Raw genomic sequence first — 8,857 nt, forward strand, 5'->3', positions numbered from 1 at the left:
AAGGATGAGTGAGGGGATGAAAGGTGGGAGAAAGGTGACGGGGGAATTTTGAGAGAGGTGAGAGGAAGGCTTGGAGGGAGAAGAGTGGGATGGTTGCTTTGAGAGTGAGAGTGAGGGGTGAGGGGGGTGAGTTGGCACTGAAGTTGGAAAAAAAGAATGGTTGATGGAAAGCAAACATTCATAGCAAACTGAGGTTTTTAAAAGTTTTAGGTCAGAGATGCGATTTAACACAATTCTTGATGGATGCAATGAAGGCGAGTTCAGAGAATGGAGAGAGGAAGTGCTGTAATAGTTCGATTTTTTAGGCAAGGTATGAAGGAGAGGTCGAATTGAGAGCAGTCTGTTAAAATAGCAGAAGAGTAGTGCATTATGGAACAGTAAAGAGTACCACATGTGTGAGAGAGGAAGATGAAGCATGAGAAGATCGTTTTTGTTGTTATTATTAATGTTTGAGAGAGTTTTCAACAGATTAGGTCATGGAAGTGTTGTAGAAAAAAAATCGTGGAAGAAGACGAGGAGGAAAATAAGAGGAAGAAGAAGCAGAATCGGGAGAAGGTTGGCGTGTTGTTGTTTTTTTTTTTGTTGTTGTTTTTTTGAGATAAGAAATAGAGAGATTAGTTGGGAGAATGGGGGACGTTAGGAAAGTGGGGAGGATGGAAATTGAAGGTAATGGGAGGATATAAATTGAAGGTAATGGGGAGAAAAAAAAAAACAAAAAAAAAAAACGATCGAACACCGAGGGGAACTGGTAGGCCTCAAGCCGAAGCCTCAAACACCCAGTAAGAATGTTGACAAAAACTCACAAAATAGCACGATTTTTGAAACAAAACCAAACTAAGAACACACAGTAACATGTAAGTGAGAAAATTAAACAGTTAAAACAGGACAAATAACGACCGGAAACTTAACTTTGAGAACGTCAGCAGAGAGCCCCTAAGGAGACCTCTCGTCGCTCCAAACCCGGAACCGGAAGTGATGATCTTATGTGGTGACTTCATGATCATTGATGCTTGCACCATCCGTTTTGTAAATTTCCAAACTGTATCAATTTCCCAGCTGTATCTCGGAGCCCGCTGGGACTTTTGGAATGAAATTTTAAAGCAATAATGGGAATAGAAAGTATGTGAGGTTGACATCTTTTTTTTTGCCTTGCTCTAATTTTTAACGTCATGCCCTAATTATAGCCATTTTAACATTTTCACCATAACTCAATGAAGGTTTGTCCGATCAGAATGAAATTGCTCGATAAGCTAGAGCAAGACGTGTTTCTGCTTAATTTAAATCGTACCCCTTCAGGTTAAAGGTCAAGGTCAAATGACGGTCTGAAAAAAATAACGCTTTTTTGTCATTGCTCAATTTTGCCAATGCAAAATCTCAAAGAACGCTCGACCTTACAAGATGTTCTTGCAACATAATAGTGGACCTGCACTGATGTTGTGCACCTGATATTTGATTCGTGTCTTTGACCTACTTTTTTCGGACATTAACCTAATTAACCAAAATACAGTTTTGATCATAACTTGAATTTCGTGAATTCTCCGATTTTCATGATGTTAAGTTTCATGGATAGATTGTAGATGGGGATACATTTTGTTAATTTACACTCCATCCTTACATGTTGAAGGTCAAGGTCATATGGCGGTCCAGTTCACCTGGTGGAGATACTGGCGGTCCAGTTTTGGGGACTCAAATCAGTCCATTTATTGAGATCGGTCCAGTTACTCAAATTGGTTCAGTTTTCGGTCCGCCATATGTCAGTCCAGTTTTGGGGACTCAAATAGATTTTGTCATGTTAAAATTTGATGTGACGGTAGATCTGGCAATGACATCACTGTCGAAACATTTTTGCAGGACTTCAGCACCTCAAAATTTGGCACCTTCAGCACCCCCCCCCACTTCCAAACCTTAAGCTCTTCAATCCCTTCTCCTTCCAATTTTCCAGTCTTCCCTCCTGATAGTTTCCTTCTGTATCCATCTTGTCCACCCCATGCATTCCTCTCCTGCCTCCCATTCATTGTTTGTCCAAGTCTCTCTCTATCTCTCCTTCAAGTCTGCTGTTAGTGTCCCCACCCACCCCCTTTCTATACTGTTTCTTTTGGTCTGCTGCATCCTGATACATTCAGTGTAGTATCTTTTCCATGAGCCTCGACAACTTTTTCAAAAAAAAAGCCAAACTGGAGAAAATTTTCTTTCTTGGCAGAAAACGCCAAAGTTTTCTCATTGAGATCAGGTCCTATCGAGATCAGGTCCTTTGCTGAAGACATTTAGTCATGAAAGATAATTCGGTTATTCTAATGTTAGTATATTATCTGCTTTCGTACTTCATTTATGAAGTTATGGTAATTGAATTGAAATGGTTGATTGAATTACTCATAACAGCTAGAGGTTAAATTGTGAATATTTTACAATTTTACACATCAGAGGAAGTCAAAATACAATTAAAATTTAACATACAATACTAAGAATAATATAACAAAATATTCACAATAGATAAACAAAAGATAATATTGACAAAAGCTTTTGTTTTTTTTAAACTTCAAAGAAAATTAATCACATTAAGAGCAAAAATGCATTTTATAAATACAATCATAATAATTAAATTAAACTGTATCATCATGATAAGATAAAAGGAAATAAAAATTCATTTTAAAATGTAATGAAACCAGGAATGGATATTTACCCTCATCCGCGACTTTTGAAATTACGTATGATTGCTGGACAACCTTTTGTGCATGCCCTCCCTGTGTGTGTGTGTTTACTGTGACTCATTTTGGCTCGCCTGGAAACTTTTAACATGCCGGTACGAGGGTGAAATGTGTAATTCATTGTTAACCATAATTGGGCTGTTCCTGAATGAAAATATGACTCATGGAAATACAAGAAATATGACAAATATCCATGGATGAGACTGAGAGGTGTTGATTTCCTATATAATTTCCGATTAATACAATTAGCGGCCACAGTGAATATCGACACTTCAACTTTTAGCAATAGATGCAAAAATCGAGAATAAATTCTCTTAAGGCCACAAAACCAAACAATATATTTATAACAGCCCTTACAGCTCACGTAGCTTCCACCTCCCAAAATTATGAATAGCAAATATGAATTTCAGCTTACCGTGTACATTTACAACCCCAGGTATCTTATAAGAGTGGTCAAAGCTCCCGTATAGCCATTTTAACATTTCTTTATGCAGTCTTTCTTTAAACAGAGGCACAGTCCTTTCTCTCAGGAACTTTTCCAAGTATTTTCAGCTTAAAAGTCCCCTACGGTTTCACTGGAGGGACGATCGGTTTGCTTTCCATCTGTCCGTCCGTCCATCCCACCTGTGGTTTTTCAGACGTTTTCTCATCCCCTGTAGCATATTCAACTGAAACTTGGTGCATGACTTTATTATGGTAAGGTACAGAACAAGTTCGAGTTTCAAGGCATCTTGTCAATTTTTCACCGAATTATGCCCTTTTCGGATTTAGAAGATATCACATCGGTAGGGGACATGTATGGCAAAGTAATTCTCGCTCTTGGTTCAGAAGCTTTGTCAGCCATTTTAAGTAACAACACTTATCTCTGATACACCATATACTTGATGATACCCTGAATAACAATGTTTCCTCGGGTTTCTGTGCATGCTCGCTTAGCATTCTGGGGGCAGAATACGTCATTTTGATAGTGCTGCATTTATAATTCAATTCAGTAACAGTCCAAGAGTTTGAACATCAATCAAACAATCCTGAAAGTAGGGTGTCTATTAAATGAGGTATAAGTATGAGCAATGTCATGATTCAGCATTCAGGTAAGGTAGGGGATAGGGATGCTCCAGTACCTTTCAGTGCAACACCAATACGTTTACAAACCTACGAGCGGAGTTCTACGTGTGCAATACACATGAGATCGGGCTAATGGTAAAAGGTGATGCAGCTTCGTAGACAGCTCCACTAAGGTTCTTGCGAAACATAGACATAGATGTTCAGGTCTATTACTAAGACTATCAATGTGCAGCTATTGAATGGCATCAGGCTATCGAATGTAGTCTCTACCAAGGATGACTTGGCATGCGCATTTCTATACATGCTCGATAGGTTGGCGCTGTTGTTTTGTGTTCCCACCTGACCAAACGGGTGCTGCATATTTCAGCACAGACCAAACCAACTCAAGTAGTAGGTGCTAGATAACAACTACACCATAATAAACCAGTGTAACTGAAATATACTATGGACCTGAACACTCAGAATTCAGGAGTGTTTATTACCCTTTTCAGAGAAGAGGATATTGCATTTTTCGCTCATCTACCATGAAGTCGAGAAGAGCTGTTAAAGGCACAATGATGTCCTTCTGTCAGTCAGGTAGTCAGTGGGTCCATTAACATTTTTCCGTTTTTTCCATATTCCGAGGCAGCTCAACGAATCGTTTTGAAACTCGGCATGATGATCCATGACATTGATGCGCAAAAACGGTTGGAGCCCTTTTTAAATTTCCATCCAGGTGCTGAGATAATTAGTTAATTTACTCAAAATGCAATGTATGTTTGCATGTCCATCACATATTGTGAGATTCTGAGATTCCATCATCTCACGAGATTATGAATTCAATAAAAACGATGTTTCATTGTTGTTTAATTTAAATCCCTTTAATTTAAGATTTAATTTAATTTAAGAATGGTGGCCTGGACAGAACTAAAAGGTCTAAAGGGTGAGGTTTCAGAGATGAAGAGGTTCAAAGTCTTGCCGCTTTTCGAACATGGATGCCACAACACGTGACCTATGATGTCATTATTATCATTAAAATATTCTGCATGAGTAGTCGCTCCAATGTTGAAAAGTTCGTCGCAATCTGACAAGCGGTTGCAGAGAAAAGCACCAAAGTTCTGTGCGGACAAACAGACAAACTAACAAATGGACCCAAATGCAATTCCCTCTCCTCCGGCGAGGGTAATTCGAGCATAAATAAGGAGAAAATCGATTATTTTAAACACGATGAGATTTACTCATTAAATAAGCTATGGAATCGTCAAAATATGGCCATAATTCGTTTCCTCGACAAAAGGTAACCTAAAAATGTATTTTAAATTATTTATTAATTTCTCTTTTAAAACAATACTTTCAAATATGCCTCTGACAATCTTGAGTTGATATTCTCTGTAGTAATTTTATTGTATTTTTTGTGACATTTTAGTCGAGCTCACCTGTCCACAATGTGACGTCACAGAGTGATGAAAGTTTTCATGTAATATCACATTTATCTCCTCTTTCTGAAAATAAAATAATTTCCCTCTTTAATATTTGATATAAGGATATTTTGATCGTTTTATTTATATATATATATATATATATATATATATATATATATATATATATATATATATATATATATATTGGAACCAGGTCAACAAGGCAGACCTTGTGGCTGACTTCAGCGATGTGTTTGATGCCACGGTCCTACAAACAATCAACAGCACACTGATGATCATTAAGCTCTGCAATGACCTGGTGCTATTCCAACTATGAAGGGCACGGCCAATCCCACTCGTCTGGAGAGACCAGGTAAAATCCAAGCTGGATAGCATGTACAAAAAAAACATCATTGCATTGATGGGCAGTGAACTATCAGAGCGGTGCCATTCCTTCGTCGTCACACCCATGGCTAATGGGAAGATGTGGATGTGTGTCCATTTCCGTAATCTTAACAATCATGTCGAGCGACCTATACACTCAATGACAATGCCAGCAGAAACAATATCTCATGTCTCTGCTTCCAGATTCTTCTGAGTGGCTGACGCAACCCACAGTTACTGGCAAGCCCCCCTCGATGAAAAGAGCCAGCTCACCACAGTCTTCATCACACCATGGGGTAGAAACAAATACTTACAGGCACCAATGGGATTAAATGCTTGTGGTGACGATTATTGCAACTTTGGCGACACCGCCCTGGACGGTCTACGCAACACTAAATGTGGTCGATGACATCCTGATGTTTGAAAATTATTTCCCTGAACACGTACAGGGGGTACGACAATTCTTGATGCGCTGTTGCATGCATGGGATCACATTGAATCCTGAGAAATTCCAGATTGCTCAGGCACAGGTGAAGTTCTGCGAATATGTTGTTGGACGGAATGGTATTGCTTCAGATCCTAATAAGCTGAACGTGATTGCAAATTTCCCTACTCCAACCAACATCACAGATCTTCACTCGTTTCTCAGCATGGTTCACCAGTCAGACAATTTTTTGGCAGACATTGCTGGTGTATTGGAACCACTACATGGATTGCTCAAGAAAGGATCTGTCTATGACTGCACTGGAGATCATGACAAGGCATTCAACGCCATTAAAAGCATTATTGTGTCACTACCGATCATGGCCCATTTTGATCCAAATGTACCCACCGTGCTTCAAACAGACGCATCTCGGTTACATGGCCTCAGTTTTGTTCTGTTGCAGTTACATTCTGAGCATCAGAGACTGGTCCAGTGTGGATCACGTCACCTTTCAGACACGGAATTCAGGTATGCCATGATTGAACTCGAAGCATTGGCCATAGCTTGGGCCACATTGAAGTGTAAGCAGTACCTCATGGGACTTTCGTCATGCAACCTTGTTGTGGACCATAGACCCCTGGTGCCTATCTTCAACTCGAATACGTTGGACATCATTGAGAACCCTCGCCTGGAAAAACGTACCCATGGTTGACTTTTCCAGACGTTCGTTTTCTGCAAGCATGATGTGTCCAAAGTGTGACAGTTTCTGTTTTAGCATCAGCACTTCTTAGAGGCCATTTATTTTATTTACTATCCAAATCCATTGGGACCATACTCTGTGCAGAGCGTTGGTGCTACCGAAGAAGTCTCCTGGGCTATTGGGCACAATCCTGGACGGGTCGCCACTCCGACGCAGGACACTCAAATGGATCATTTTCCAACCTCAGAAGGATGACGACAGGCTGAGTCAACCCAACTGGTGTTTATTTAATGGAAACAACAGGGACTTGAACTCAGTACCTTAAGATCGTAAGCCAGACACCATGGAAGAGGGAGAGATGGGGGTCAATAATTCCACCGTGTTTGCATCGGGCAACGTCGTAAAGCTATGGCCACCTAGAAGGATTCACACTTTTTTCCCGTCCCTATTCCAGATGGCGCTTTTCCGCTTTTGTACATCTCGATACCCACAGTGCCAGCTCTTCAAGCAGGACAAAATAAGCCATCAACATTAATATAGCAGTTACGTGAAAGGTATGCACGGTGGACTTCATCGAGTTTAGCAATGTCGAGCATTATTTCCTAAACTCACTCGCTTGGCCTTACAACTTCCCCTGTGAACCATTTTTGTATGTTGGACCAGACTGACCACATTGCACTCCTCTGTCATTTTTTTTGTCCAGAAAAACTTCTGGAATCACATGTGTGTGGAGGCCTACATGGTGCGACACAAGACCTCGCCACAATTGCTGGAGCTGTGAAAGAACTCGTAAGAATTAATCTTCTTAATGTGTCTGTGAATGAAATCATAATTTTTGTCTGAGCTCAGTCATTCTCCCCATGTCCCCCCACCCCTTCGGATCCCAAGAGACAGCATGTTAAATCCATGCTTCAATCTGTATTATACAGTGGCTGTCGAAATGTGGCTGACCTTGAGCTTTCTTCTCTTTCCAAATGGCTAATTCCATTGCAATCTTGACTACAGGATGCACATCGATCTTACGGGCGTGACCTCCTGGAGATTGAAAGCATCAAAGCAAGCATGTTGAGAGACGGATGCTCAGTCAACTCCATATTCAAATCAACCAGGATATCGCTGGTACTCCATGATCTGCACATCTCTTGTTTATTATAGCTGTTGCTATAATAAATAAGGTCTTATTACAGTGAAGGATTTTCCAAGTGAAAATGTTTTCGCAGTTTCCTGGTAGGCAGCAGCGGACCATTATTAATGAAGCACAGACAATTTACAGTGGAAACATGTTTGCCTAACCAGGCATTGTGCGTCTCACGTGACACTCAGGTTATTGCATTAGTTGCTTATAAAAGTTTCATCCCTCGAATGTAAAGTATATATCGACAATAACCAAAATCGATTTAATCGCAACACAAAACAGTTAGCCTCGGAAGGCCAGACAGGTATTTCATTACTTTGTGATGGGATACAAGTCTGATAGGTCAAGTTGGATCATACTTAATGTGCTTTAGGTTCGATGTTGTGATATTGTTGTGTTCACAGAGGCTGTGGAACACGCTGGGAGGCTGAATGTGGCTGAGATGTGGACATTGCACGATGAACGAAACAAAATTATGAAGGAAGTGAAGCTGCTGAAGGAGAGACTCGATTTTTTTTTTGAAAGAACAGCATGCTATGTTGTTGTAAGTAAACCTGGCATATTAAATTATTTCAAAAAATCAATTCATATTTCATTTTTATGTTTGTTTGTTTGTTTCAATGAATTTCACTGTCCAAGCAAAGTTTATTGTTCAAAATTTTTTTTCCTCCTTTTATCCTTCTTCTGTATGTAGCGCAAGGCCATGAGAGCATCTAAGGCTGAGGGCACGGCTGTGCCACTGATGCGATGCCCTCTGCTGGTTAAGGCAGGAATTTGGAATTTGGCCATGGTGCCAGCGATAGCTCGCCGACTCTCCCTGAAGGACACTATCGGATCTGTAACGTCCACCAGGAAATGCCTAAGCGGATGTTTAATGTCCATCTGAAGGACGGCACACACATTGATGAACCACCCTGCCTGTAAAACACCGGGATGACAGTTTATTGCTTGGTCAGGATTTGAACCCAGGCTAGACAGCTTAGAGGTGAGTGTGCATACTTCCTGCCAGCCCTTCCTTCTATCCTAATTGTCTGTTTTTCTACA

General features: G+C 40.3%; 1 long non-coding RNA gene across 1 annotated transcript; it reads left to right on the plus strand.

Annotated features, from left to right (window-relative positions):
• The first annotated feature begins 319 nt into the window (after nucleotides 1-319).
• Nucleotides 320-8,316, plus strand: LOC147022736 (uncharacterized). Its single transcript, XR_015059696.1, has 4 exons — nucleotides 320-555; nucleotides 7,382-7,467; nucleotides 7,684-7,797; nucleotides 8,218-8,316. It is a non-coding gene; the product is annotated as an uncharacterized LOC147022736 (long non-coding RNA).
• Nucleotides 8,317-8,857: the final 541 nt, after the last annotated feature.

Source organism: Eptatretus burgeri, chromosome 7, assembly GCF_056783735.1.
Source record: "Eptatretus burgeri isolate ZD-2024b chromosome 7, Ebu_testis_v1, whole genome shotgun sequence".
In the NCBI taxonomy this organism is placed as follows: domain Eukaryota; kingdom Metazoa; phylum Chordata; class Myxini; order Myxiniformes; family Myxinidae; genus Eptatretus; species Eptatretus burgeri.